Source organism: Eriocheir sinensis, unplaced genomic scaffold, assembly GCF_024679095.1.
Source record: "Eriocheir sinensis breed Jianghai 21 unplaced genomic scaffold, ASM2467909v1 Scaffold588, whole genome shotgun sequence".
Taxonomy (NCBI): domain Eukaryota; kingdom Metazoa; phylum Arthropoda; class Malacostraca; order Decapoda; family Varunidae; genus Eriocheir; species Eriocheir sinensis.
In genome coordinates this window covers 12,501-26,816 of record NW_026111929.1, presented here as the reverse complement: position 1 = coordinate 26,816, position 14,316 = coordinate 12,501, and the positions used below count along the sequence as shown (strand labels likewise).

At 37.3% G+C, this 14,316-nt stretch overlaps 1 long non-coding RNA gene across 1 annotated transcript; it reads left to right on the top strand.

Annotated features, from left to right (window-relative positions):
• The first annotated feature begins 11,366 nt into the window (after positions 1–11,366).
• LOC126993233 (uncharacterized) lies at positions 11,367–13,573 on the top strand. Its single transcript, XR_007747535.1, has 2 exons — positions 11,367–11,519; positions 12,989–13,573. It is a non-coding gene; the product is annotated as an uncharacterized LOC126993233 (long non-coding RNA).
• The last annotated feature ends 743 nt before the right edge of the window (positions 13,574–14,316 follow it).

Sequence of the window (14,316 nt, the reverse complement as noted above, 5' to 3'; positions counted from 1 at the left end):
ATGCTAGTCTTTTGGTTCTTTTCTTATTCCAATTTATAACTAACTAATCTATTCCTCGTTCTTTATTTTCTAGTTATTTCTTTTCATTAACTTCTATGCCTTTTTTCTTTTTTTTTTGGTACGTTTCTTATTCCAATTTATAACTAACTAATTTATTTTTCTTTCTTTATATTTTCTAGTTATTTCTTTTCATTAACTTTTATGTTTGTCTTTTTTTGGTTCTTATTCCAGTCTATACCTAACTAATGTATCCTTCGTTCCTTATTTTTCTAGTTATTTCTTTTTATTACCTTGTTGCTTGTCTTTTTTAGTGCTTTTCTTATTTCAATTTATAAGTAACTAATCTAGTCTTCGTTCCTTATTTTCGAGTTATTTCATTTATTAACTTCTATGCCTGTCTTTTTTAGTGCTTCTCTTATTCCAACTTATAACTAACTAATCTATTCTTCTTTCCTTATTTTTCTAGTTATTTCTTTTTATTAACTTCTATGTTCGTCTTTTTTGGTACTTTTCTTATTCCAATCTATAACTAACTAATCAATTTTTCTTTCCTTATATTTTTAGAGTTATTTCTTTTTATTAACTTCTATGCTCGTCTTTTTGGTGCTTCTCTTACTCCAATCTATAACTAACTAATCTATTCTTTCCTTATTTTTCCAGGTATTTCTTTTTATTATTTCTATGAACGTCTTTTTGGTGCTTTTCTTATTCCAGTTTATAACTAACTAATATATTATTTTCTTATATTTTCTAATTATTTCTTTTTATTAACTTCTATGCTCGTCTTTTTGGGTTCTTTTCGTATTCCAATTTATAACTAACTAATCTATTTTTCGTTCCTTATATTTTCAAGCTATTTCTTTTTATTAACTTGAATACTCGTCATTTTTGGTGCTTTTCTTATTCCAATCTATAATTAACTAATCTATTTTTCTTTCCTTATATATTCTAGTTATTTCTTTTCATTAACTTCTATGCCTGTCTTTTTAGTGCTTTTCTTATTCCAATTTATAACTAACTAATCTGTTCCTTCTTTATTTTTCCAGGTATTTCTTTTTATTGTTTCTATGATCGTCTTTTTGGTGCTTTTCTTATTCCAGTTTATAACTAACATCTATTCTTCCCTTATTTTTCCAGGTATTTCTTTTCATTAACTTCTATGCCTGTCTTTTTGGTACTTTTCTTATTCCAATTTATAACTAACTAATCTATTCTTCGTTGCTTATTTTTCTTTTTATTTCTTTTTATTAACTTCTATGCTTGTCTTTTTGGTGCTGTTCTTATTCCAATCTATAACTAACTAGTCAATTCTTTCCTTATTTTTCCAGATATTTCTTTTTATTAATTCGTATGCTCATCTTTTGGGGTATTTTTCTTATTCCAATCAATAACTAACTAATCTATTCTTTCCTTATATTTTCTAGTTATTTCTTTTCATTAACTTCTATGCTCGTCTTTTGGTGCTTTTCTAATTCCAGTATACAACTAACTAATCTATTCTTCGTTCCTTGTTTTTCTTTTTATTTCTTTTTATTAACTTCTATGCTTGTCGTTATGGTGCTGTTCTTATTCCAATCTATAACTAACTAATCAATTTTTTGCTCCTTATATTTCTATTTATTTGTTTTTATTAACTTGTATGCCTGTCTTTTTTGGTTCTTATTCAAATTTATAACTAACTAATCTATTCCTTCCTTATTTTTCCAGGTATTTCTTTTTATTATTTCTATGCTCGTCTTTTTGGTGCATATCTTATTCCAATTTATGACTAACTAATCTATCCTTCGTTCCTTATTCTTCCAGGTATTTCTTTTTATTAACTTGTATGCTCGTCTTTTTGGTACTTTTCTTATTCTAATCTATAACTAACTAAGCTATTCTTCGTTCCTTATTTTTCTAGTTATTTCTTTTCATGAACTTTTATGCTTGTCTTTTCGGTACTTTTCTTATTCCAATTTATAACTAACTAATATATTCTTTGTTCCTTGTTTTCGAGGTATTTCTTTTATTAACTTGTATGCTCGTCTTTTTGGTACTTTTCTTATCCCAATCTATAACTAACTAATCTATTCGATACTAATTTTTCCAGGTATTTCTTTTTATTAACTTCTATGGCTGTCTTTTTGGTACTTTTCTTATTCCAATCTATAACTAACTAATCTATTTTTTGCTCCTTATATTTCTATTTATTTGTTTTTATTAACTTCTATGCCTGTCTTTTTTGGTTCTTTTCTTATTCAATTTTATAACTAACTAGTCTATTCCTTCCTTATTTTTCCAGGTATTTCTTTTTATTATTTCTATGCTCGTCTTTCTGGTGCTTTTCTTATTCCAATTTATAACTAACTAATCTATTCTTCTCTTATTTTTCCAGGTATTTCTTTTCATTAACTTCTATGCCTGTCTTTTTGGTGCTGTTCTTATTCCAATCTAAATTGGAACAAGAAAAGCACTAAAAAAGACAAGCATACAAGTTAATAAAAAGAAATGACTAGAAAATATAGGGAACGAAGAATAGATTACTAAGTTATAAATTAGAATAAGAAAAGCAAGAAAAAAACACAGGCATAGAAGTTAATGAAAAGAAAAACCTTTAAAAATTAGTTATAGATTGAAAAAAGAAAAGTACCAAAAAGACGAGCATAGAAGTTAATGAAAACAATAACTAGAAAATAAGGAACGAAGAGTAGATTAGCTAGTTATAGATTGGAATAAAGAAAAGAACCAAAAAGACGAGGATAGAAGTTAATGAAAAGAAGTAAATAGAAAAACATGGAAAGAAGAATAGATTAGTTAGTTATAAATTGGAATGAGAAAAGCACCAAAAAAGACAAGCATACAAGTTAATGAAAAGAAATACCTGGAAAAATAAGGAAAGAAAAATAGATTAGTTAGTTATAATTTGGAATAAGAAAAGAACAAAAAAAAATGAGCATAGAGGTTGATAAAATAAATAACTAGAAAAATAAGGAACGAAGAATAGATAAGTTAGTTAAAGATTAGAGTAGGGAAAGTTCTAAAAAAACGACCATAGAAGTTAATGAAAAGAAATAAATAGGAAAATATGGAAAGAAGGATAGACTAGTTAGTTATAAATTAGAATAAGAAAAGCACCAAAAAAGACAGGCATACAAGTTAATGAAAAGAAATAGCTAGAAAATATAAGGAACAAGGAATAGATTAGTTATAAATTGGAATAAGAAAAGAACACACAAAGACGAGCATAGAAGTTAATGAAAAAAAATAACTAGAAAATATAAGAAAAAAATAGATTAGTTAGTTATTGATTGGAGTAAGAAAAGTACCCAAAAGACAAGCATGCGAATTAATAAAAAGATATATCTGGAAAAATAAGGAAAGAATAGATTAGTTAGTTATAGATTGGAATAAGAGAAGCACCAAAAAGACAAGCATAGAAGTTAATAAAAAGAAATAACTAGAAAAATATAAGGAAAGAAAAATAGATTAGTTAGTTATAGATTGGAATAAGAAATGTATTAAAAAAGACGAGCATAGAAGTTAATTAAAAGAAATAAACTTACAAATAAGGAAAAGAGAATAGATTAGTTAGTTATAAATTGGAATAAGAAAATCTATAAAAAAGAGAGGCATATAAGTTAAAAAAAGAAATACCTCGAAAATAAGGAACGAAAAATAGATTAGTTACTTATAAATTGAAATAAGAAAAACACTAAAAAAGACAAGCAACAAGTTAATGAAAAGAAATAACTAGAAAAATAAGGAACGAAGGATACATTAGTTAGTTACCAAACTAAGAGAGGCATAGAAGTTAATGAAAGAAATAACTAGAAAATAAAGAACGAGGAATAGATTAGTTAGTTATAAATTGAATAAAAAAGAACCCAAAAGACGAGCATAGAAGATAACTAAAAGAAATAACTAGAAAATATAAGAAAGAATAGATTAGTTAGTTATTGATGGAATAAGAAAAGTACCAAAAGACGAGCAAACGAATTAATAAAAGAAATATCTGGAAAAATAAGGAAAAATAGATTAGTTAGTTATAGATTTGAATAAGAGTAGCACCAAAAAGTCGAGCGTAGAAGTAAATGAAAAGAAATAACTGGAAAAATATAAGGAAAGAAAAACAGATTATTAATTATAGACTGGAATAGGAGAAGCACTAAAAAAGACAGGCATATAAGTTTATAAAAGAAATACCTCGAAAATAAGGAACGAGGAATAGACTAGTTAGTTATAGATTGAATAAGAATAGCACCAAAAGATGGGCATACAATTTAATAAAAACTAACTAGAAAATAAAAGGAACGAAGAATAGATTAATTAGTTATTGATTGGAATAAGGAAAGTACTGAAAAGACGAGCATAGAAGTTAATGAAAAGAAATAAATAGAAAAATATGGAAAGAAGAATAGATTAGTTAGTTTTAAATTGGAATAAGAAAATAACCAAAATGACAAGCTTACAAGTTAATAAAAGAAATAACTAGAAAATAAAAGGAACAAAGGATAGATTAGTTAGTTATAGATTGGAATTAGAAAAGTACCAAAAAGACAAGCATACAAGTTAATGAAAAGAAATAACTAGAAAATATAAGGAAAGAAAAATAGATTAGTTAGTTATATATTGGAATAAGAACAGCACCAAAAAGACAAGCATAGAAGTTAATGAAAAGAAGTAAATAGAAAAATAAGGAACGCAGAATAGATTAGTTAGTTATAGATTGGAATAAGAAAAGCACAAAAAAGACAAGCATACAAGCTAATAAAAAGAAATACCTGGAAAATGTAAGGAACGAAGAATAGATTCGTTAGTTATAGATTGCAATAAGATAAGCACCAAAAAGACGAGGATAGATGTTAATAAAAAGAAATGACTAGAGAATATAAGGAACGAAGAGTATATTACTTAGTTGTAAATTGGAATAAGAAAAGCACTTCTTTCGCTGCATCCTCTCTTTATCCACACCCCACTACATTCACACAACATCCACACCTTTTCCAAAAATTAAAAATTCAGAATGGCGCACAGTCACCCTGCCTCGGAGTCCCCGCCTGGAGGGGTGGGGGGGCACAAATTCCCCCAGGGAGGACTCCCCTTCTGGCTGCCGACATGAGAGGTGTATTGATAACTCCTCGAAACTATTTCTTATCAATTTCTGCAACATTCGCGGTCTTCGCTCTAATTTTCATTCTGTGGAACATCATCTCTCCTCCTCTAAACCTCACCTTCTCTTCCTTGCTGAGGCTACTGACAGCAATCTCTACTCTGTTCCCTCCTACTATCTCTATCCTAAATTTCAATCCAAAGCTGGATGTTGCGCCTACGTGCGCAACGACATCACTTGCTCTCGTGCCCACGACCTTGACTCTTCTGAATTTTCCACCATCTGGTTAAGACTTCACTGTCATTCTATTACTAAATACATCTGTGCTGTTTATCTCTCACCTAACTCTACCAACTATGTAAAATTCTTTGACTATTTGAATTCTAAAGTGGAGCACATCTTGACCCACTCTCCCTTCGCTGAAATCTCCATCCTAGGAGATTTCAATGTTCACCACCAGCTTTGGCTTTCATCCTCTTTCACTGACCATCCTGGTGAACAAGCCTACAACTTTGCTATCCTCAACGACCTAGAGCAGTTGGTCCAGCACCCTACACGTATTCCCGACCGTCTTGGAGATCGGCCCAACATTCTAGACCTCTTCCTTACCTCAAACCCTTCTGCTTATTCTGTCAAACTCTTCTCTCCGTTGGGCTCCTCCGATCACAATCTTATTTCTGCATCCTGTCCTATCGCTCCTGTACACCCTCTGGACCCACCGAAGAGGCGATGCTTCTGGCATTTTGCTTCAGCTCGGTGGGACGACCTGAGGATGTACTTTTCCGATTTCCCGTGGAATGATTATTGTTTCCAGGATAGAGACCCCTCTGTGTGTGCTCAGCGCATCAGAGAGGTGATTGTCTCTGGAATGGAGGCACACATTCCTCGTTCTTTCTCTACTCCTCACGCTAAAAAGCCTTGGTTTAATCACGCTTGTTCTCGTGCTGTCAATAATAGAGAGGTAGCTCACAAAAGGTACCAGAGCCTTCAAACTAATGCTAATTATGAACTTTACATTTCTGCCCGAAATCGTGCCAAATCTATTCTCCGACTAACCAAAAATTCTTTCATTAATAGAAAATGTCAAAACCTTGCTTTCTCTAACTCTTCCCGTGACTTCTGGCATCTAGCCAAAAACATCTCCTCCAACTTCACTTCTTCATCTTTCCCTCCACTCCTCAGTCCTGACGGCAACACTGCCGTCTCATCTACCTCTAAGGCTGAACTCTTCTCTCAAACTTTTTCTAAAAACTCCAGTCTGGACGATTCTGGGCATATTCCTCCTACTCATCCCCCCTCTGACTCCTTTATGCCTGTTATAAAGATTCTTCAAAATGATGTTTTTTATGCCCTCTCTGGCCTCAATCCTCAGAAGGCTTATGGACCTGATGGAGTGCCTCCTATTGTCCTTAAAAACTGTGCCTCCGTGCTGTCACCCTGCCTCGTCAAACTCTTTCGCCTCTGCTTGTCAACATCTACCTTTCCTTCTTGCTGGAAGTATGCCTTCATACAGCCTGTACCTAAGAAGGGTGACCGCTCCAATCCCACAAACTACCGTCCTATTGCTTTACTTTCTTGTCTTTCTAAAGCTTTTGAATCAATCCTTAACCGGAAGATTCAAAAGCACCTTTCCACTTCTGACCTTCTATCTGATCGCCAGTATGGGTTCCGCAAGGGGCGTTCTACTGGTGATCTCCTAGCCTTCTTAACTGACTCTTGGTCATCCTCTCTTAGCCGTTTCGGTGAAACTTTTGCTATTGCGCTGGACATATCAAAAGCTTTTGATAGGGTCTGGCACAAATCTTTGCTTTCTAAACTACCCTCCTACGGTTTCTATCCTTCTCTCTGTACCTTTATCTCCAGTTTCCTTTCTGACCGTTCTATTTCTGCCGTGGTAGACGGTCACTGTTCTTCCCTAAATCTATTAACAGTGGTGTCCCACAGGGTTTGTCCTATCTCCACTCTTTTCTGTTGTTCATTGATGATCTTCTTCCCAAAACGAACTGTCCTATCCATTCCTACGCCGATGATTCCACTCTGCATTACTCAACTTCTTTTAATAGAAGACCCACCCTTCAGGAACTTAACGACTCAAGGCTGGAGGCTGCAGAACGCTTAGCCTCAGACCTTACTATTATTTCCGATTGGGGCAAGAAGAACCTGGTGTCCTTCAACTCCTCAAAAACACAGTTTCTCCATCTATCCACTCGACACAATCTTCCAAACAACTATCCCCTATTCTTTGACAACACCCATCTATCACCTTCCTCAACACTAAACATCCTCGGTCTATCCTTAACTCAAAATCTCAACTGGAAACTTCCTATCTCATCTCTTACTAAATCAGCTTTCTCGAGGCTGGGCGTTCTGTACCGTCTCCGCCAGTTCTTCTCCCCTGCACAGTTGCTGTCCATATACAGGGGCCTTGTCCGTCCTCGTATGGAGTATGCATCTCATGTCTGGGGGGGCTCCACTCACACAGCTCTTCTGGACAGAGTGGAGGCTAAGGCTCTTCGTCTCATCAGCTCTCCTCCTCATACTGATAGTCTTCTACCTCTTAAATTCCGCCGCAATGTTGCCTCTCTTTCTATCTTCTATCGATATTTCCACGCTGACTGCTCTTCTGAGCTTGCTAACTGCATGCCTCCCCCCCTCCCGCGGCCCCGCTGCACTCGACTTTCTACTCATGCTCATCCCTATACTGTCCAAACCCCTTATGCAAGAGTTAACCAGCATCTTCACTCTTTCATCCCTCACGCTGGTAAACTCTGGAACAATCTTCCTTCATCTGTATTTCCTCCTGCCTACGACTTGAACTCTTTCAAGAGGAGGGTAGCAGGACCCCTCTCCAACCGTATTTGATCTTCCTTTCACCTGTTTTGTTTCTTTTTTAGGTTCAGCGAGTAGCGGGCTTTTTTTTTTATTATTGTTTTCTTTTTTGTGTGCCCTTGAGCTGCCTCCTTTGTTGTAAAAAAAAAAAAAAAATTCATCGTCTACAAACGAAAACCCTTATGCATTATCCAGACTACAATAAAAAAAATTACTGATGAGTGCCCGAAACACACACACACACACACACACAATATATATATATATATATATATATATATATATATATATATATATATATATATATATATATATATATATATATATATATATATATATATATATATATATATATATATATATATATATATATATATATATATATATATATATATATATATATATATATATATATATATATATATATATATATATATATATATATATATATATATATATATATATATATATATATATATATATATATATATATATATATATATATATATATATATATATATGTGTGTGTGTGTGTGTTTCGGGCACTCCTCAGTAATTTTTTTTTTTTTATTGTAGTTGGGATAATGCATAAGGGTTTTCGTTTGTTGACGATGAATGCAGCGAAAGAAATAAGGAGACGAAAAATAGCCTAACCTGCTCCACAAGCAGCGGCCGACCGGCGGCCAGGCAGCGGGCAGTCATGCGTCGTCGCTGTACACATCCTTAGAAACCGTTATGTGCTATGCTCATGTCACGTTTTATCTATAATCTGATCGCACCATAGCGTTCAGGAGAGTTTGCTCTATGAGATTAAATTATTTATTCCAACCCTGGTTCAAAGACTGCTGAGAAAAGCGATGATAAGTAAACTGTGTTATAAACATTTCGGAGCTGTCTTGTGATTTCAACTTATCACATTTCCTTTATGTTTTATTTTATCGAGTTTAGATAAATATAACTGAGTTGCACAGTTACTGCTGAGTCCAACGTTATCAACTAAAGTGGTCTGTCGTGAATAAGAGACGAGCTATGACGAAGAAAATACAAGTGTGTAGCGTCACGGCGGACATGAATGGCATGTGAGTGAGGGAGGGCTGCAGCCAATCACAGGAGCTGTAACAAACGCTGCCTAGGCGCCAGATGAACAGGCTCCGTCAACAGACTATATCATTTATAATATCATTAATGTAAATAAGGAAAAGAATTGGTCCTAGAATTGATCCCTGTGGTACGCCTCTCGATGCAAAATTATATTGTGAATAGGTGCCGTAACAGAATACAGTTTATGATCTATTACAAAGATAACTCTGAAGAAGTTGTAGCGGCATACCTCTTATCCCAACAAGCTTCAATTTCTCTAACAAAATACTATGGCTAAGGGAATCAAATGCTTTGGACAGATCAATAAAAATCCCAACCACATACATCTTTTCTTCTAAAAATTTGTAAACATTGTTAACACCGATAACATTACATTTAGAGTTTATATTACATAGAACAAATAATTGGAGGTTAGTGGGAATTGACGGTATATTCAGAGTTAGGAGAGTAAGTACATTGTTGATAATTAAAGAATTATCATTAAGATGAATGTATTGAGGTCAAGGTGAATTAATGGGTCTAAACTGCGTGTAAAAGTTGCTTACATTCAAGTCACTGTTATATTTATCTTACAATTCAAGAAGATTTAGGTCATTAATGTCTCGTGCAATAGAAGTCATGGTGGGATTGAGAAAAAATAGCAAAAGTAATGTCTAATGTCAGCAAAGTAATAATTAGTGGCATTAATATTAATATCCTTAACGCCGTAACCAGCACCGGTCACTCATTCCTCTCACCCATTCATACCACCGGTAGTTCACACACACCTCCACCTCCTACACCTTCTAGCTCACTTATTCATCCTACCATTATGTTTTCTTTTTTAATATAGTTTTGTTTTTTAACCCTCTGCCTATGGTGGCGGTAGGCTTTCTTGGTGGGATCTGATGGTCGGCCCAAGCCTGTTATGACGCAAGCAAGTGTTTATAGTTGCGCCATCTTGCTTGATTCATGCTACCAACCGGAGTTCATCTCTGATCCTCTCTTTTAGGGACAGAATCTAAAGTCCGGGTTGATAGGTGGTCTACAGAACAGCATATGGGTCGTCTTAGGCCACTCAGCGGTGAATGAAAAATCTCAACTTGTGGCGGCGGATGAGATGGGAACCCACGACCAACTGGATGCCGCGCCCTCAATCTAACCACTCAGCCACCGCCTCCCTCAAACCCTCATCTTCCCCTCCTCTGCCTCTTCGATCCCCACTTCTTACCCATTCATACCCTCCCTAGCTCTCACACACACACACACCCTCCGCCCACGCCTTCCAGCCCGTTTATTCATCCCACCAGTGTGCATTCAGTCTCTCAAACCCTCATCGTTTCCCTCCTCTACCTCTTCAATTCTCACCTCTCACCCATTCATACCATCCGTAGCTCACACACACGCCTCCTCCCCCACGCCTTCCAGTTCGCTTATTCCTCTCACCAATGTGAATTCAGCCCGTCAAACTCTCGTCCCGCTTCCAACCTTCCGCCCTTCCCAAAACACAACGCCGCTCACCCACGCTGCACTTTCTCCCACGCACCGCCGCCACCCACACCCTCCCGCCCGCTTCTGGGGAACTTGGCGTCCAGTGAGCTATTACACAATTGAGTTTGATCCGACGTTGCCCCGCGAACTGACCTAGAACGGCTGCACAGATTCACAAAGGGGTCAAAGCGTAAGGTTGATTAGTGTTGAGGTCATGTGTTGTGAATCCTTGTGTTGTGTGTGTGTCCCTGTTTGCCTTTCCGCTTGTCTTCTCTCCTCTCTGTCCGATTCGTGTTTCGTGGAAGAGATGCGGGTGTTGAGGTTTGTCTGCGCGGCGCCCCTTCAGGATGTGTGTTGTTGGGTGAGGCTTTGGGAACACGTAAATTCTGTGTGTGATGTGTGATGTTGGGGGTTGTTATTATGTCTCTTATTTGAGTTCCCTTAGGTTTGTATCTGTATTGTTAGTTTTTGCTACACAAGGATTTTACAGAGATCATCGCTTTCACTCTTTTCTACGGCTATTTTGTTGGATGTGGTGATGCTATTATGCGTTTTCTTTGAGTAATATTTTAGGCTCGTGTTTTTAATGAATTGCACAACGATTATTATAACAGTGGTAGTTATTTTCAGCATTTATATCTCGGCTGGGGTTTTCTTTTTGTGTTATTCAGACTTTAAGCCCTAGGTCATGTCCCCTTCTCTCTATCTATAGTTTCATTGATTCCGTTAAAGTATAAAAACCTACGTACTTTAAATATATCACCTTACCTTTATTTTGTTCACGTTTTCAATTCTATCTTGGAGTCACGTCACGACTTTCCACTTCCAAAGTCTGCCTAAACTCTGTACAGCCAGTAATTATCAAACTCTCCACTTGTTGCAGTTTCTGGCCCGCCTTCCCACGCCTGCAGCCAACGCCCCAGACAACACCAGTGACAGCAGGAGGCATTAGGCGGGAAAGTCTCGGTTACCGATGACATTCAGAAACAGCAGCATCCACCTCGTCTGGTCTGCCCACCAGGGATGGAAGGTAAGGGTTTGTTATGCCGTCCCTCTGACATTCTAGGGCAGTAAATAGAAAGTTAAGCACGTCGGGGAAAGTAAAAAAAGTTAGTAGTTTCATTTTATAGTCTCACAGGCATTGTCAGGCGAAAAAAGACGAGGTGGAAAGGTCATTTCAGAGTCCCACCGTTTTCTTTTATTTTGTTTTTACTGAGACTCCTCTATTTTTTTTCTAGGATTTAACGGTTTTGATTAGTCCTTTTTTTTTCATCCGAGGTTTTGCTCTTGTCGGACTCCACCTTGCGTCTCCTTTTTCATATTTTATCCTCTCTCTTTCTCTCTTCCACCTTCTCTTTCGTCTCTCTCTTCTACCTATTACTCTCTTCTCTCTCTTTCTCTCTCACACGACCACCCCAAAATTCACCCCCACCACCATCATCAGTACCACCTCCCCCACCACCATCATCAGTACCACCAACACCACCACCATCACCCCAGAGCAAAATTCGTCTCCCTTCCTCTCTCTCCTCTCATTATCTCCTCTCTGCTGCTGCCGCGTCCTCGTCCTCGTCCTCGCCCACCGCCGCTAAGTAATTCAGGGTGTCGAGGTGAGGAAAAAAATGTTGAGGTGATGATGGGGGCAAACACGGCATACACTTGCTCACTGTGGACTATTTACTGCGTGTGACCCTGTCCTTTTATATTCTTGCCTTAGGTCTAGCTCCTCTCCCCTCCTCTTCCTTCCCCTCCACTCTACTCCCCTCCCCTCCACTCCCCTCCACGAGTTCCATCACAACCACTACCACCATAACCACAGGCACCCACAACAACCTTCACTATACCACTACCACCATATTCTGTATAATTAGGTCTTGATCTTCGTATATTCTCACTCTATAGCAGCTTTTCAACGTGTTCCCTCTTCCTCTCTTTCCTCCCTTCCTCATGTTACACTTCCTCATCATCCCTTATCTCTCTTCTACTCGTGCACTCCCTGACGCCTTTCCCTTCATCTCATACCCTTTCTCCCTTACGAACTCTCCCTCTAACCATCTCCCTCACTCTTCCTCACCTTATCGCCTACCCGTCTATGTCCTTACGCCTTTCATTCATCTCATCCACTCTCTATTCTTCCCGAGCACATTCGCATCTACTTTCGCCCTTCACTTCCCTTCTCTGTGTCTCCCTCCTATTCTGTCTTTTCTCTCCGTTCTACTCTCTCCTCTCCCTCTCCCTCCCCCCTACTCTCGTCTCTCTCCCGCCTGCCCCTCCTCCCTCTCTCCTCCATCTCCCACCTACACACCTTTCTCTCTTTCTCCCACTTACTCTCTCCTCTTTTACTTCCACCTACTCCCTTCCTCTGTCTCTCTCTCCCTCCCACTCTCTCCCTCCTCCAGAACCGTCACCCTCCCTTCCTTCCTGCGTGCCATCCGTCCATCCCTCTGCTCTCTTGTCCTCGGTTCTCCAATATTCATCGGCCTCTGTTTCGTCCCTCAGCCGCCTGTCGTGGCCTCCGCTGCCCCTCTCCCTCTCCTGCCGCTGCTGTTGTCGCCACTTCAGGTCCGGGCGAAGTATTGTTTTATTCACGCGGGGTTTTCCGGCACCTTCGTTTCCAGGGCGGACCAAAGACGGGAAAGGGAATTAGATATAAGTTTGGGATTTTTTTTTGTTTTTGTTGTTCGTGTTTTTTTGTTGTTGTTGTTGATGTTTTGGTTATTGTTTTAGTCGTTGTCGTTGATGTTGATTTTGTTGTTTAGTTGTTGTAGTTTTGTCATCGTCTTAGGGGGAGGATCGCATTAGGTTAAATAAGAAACTGTGCATATATACGATGTAGAAATCAGAATAAGTTTTGTTTTCGTTATTATTTATCATAGTGTAGTTATGACATCAGATTCTTTATGCAGACAATAATAATGAGTCGTGTATTTATTTGCAACCATGGAAAAATAAATTACCTGCACTGTTAATTGGCTCCCTGCATCAGTGATTGTCAAAAGTAAATATGATATACATTTAGTTATTCTGTAGCTAGATATTACAAAAAAAATAAATAACTGACCACATTAAATACTGCTGCTCGACCATCATTGTTATAGTAATACACAAACTATATATATAAACACTTCAGTGTCTAGTGTCATAATGGAATGGAAAATTAAACAAAACCCACGTGGAGAAGGAAGAGGAAGCATTAATAAATCGCTTCTGCTATTTTGTGTGTTGCATAAACGGAGGGAGAGAAAGAAAAATAGAAGAGATACAAGGACAAAGACATGAAAGGGAAGGAGAGAGAAGAGAAAAGCAAGAGATAACAGAGAGGAAGAGAATGGTGAGGAAAGACGAGACGAAATATAACGATGATAAAAAGTTAGAGCGGCAAAGAGAGAGAGAGAGAGAGAGAGAGAGAGAGAGAGAGAGAGAGAGAGAGAGAGAGAGAGAGAGAGAGAGAGAGAGAGAGAGATTCACTATTCACCGGACAGACTCTCACAAAGGATTTAATGAGGCGGAAATTTTAAAGTATTTTTTTTCCTTTTTCTTTTTTTTTTCTTTCCCTCAACTTGTAAATACCAACACACAAACATTCTCGCCTCATCTCCCCCAAAGTGCTTTCCGCCTTTATGCTCAATCTTCTTTTTATTTTATTTTATTTACCCTTGTTACGGAATGCTTTTTCTTGTTTTTTTTTTTTCTCGTAATATTCTCGTAAAGTTTTGTATGTGTGTGTGTGTGTGTGTGTTTGTGTGTGTGTGTGTGTGTGTGTGTGTGTGTGTGTGTGTGTGTGTGTGTGTGTGTGTGTGTGTGTGTGTGTGTGTGTGTGTGTGTGT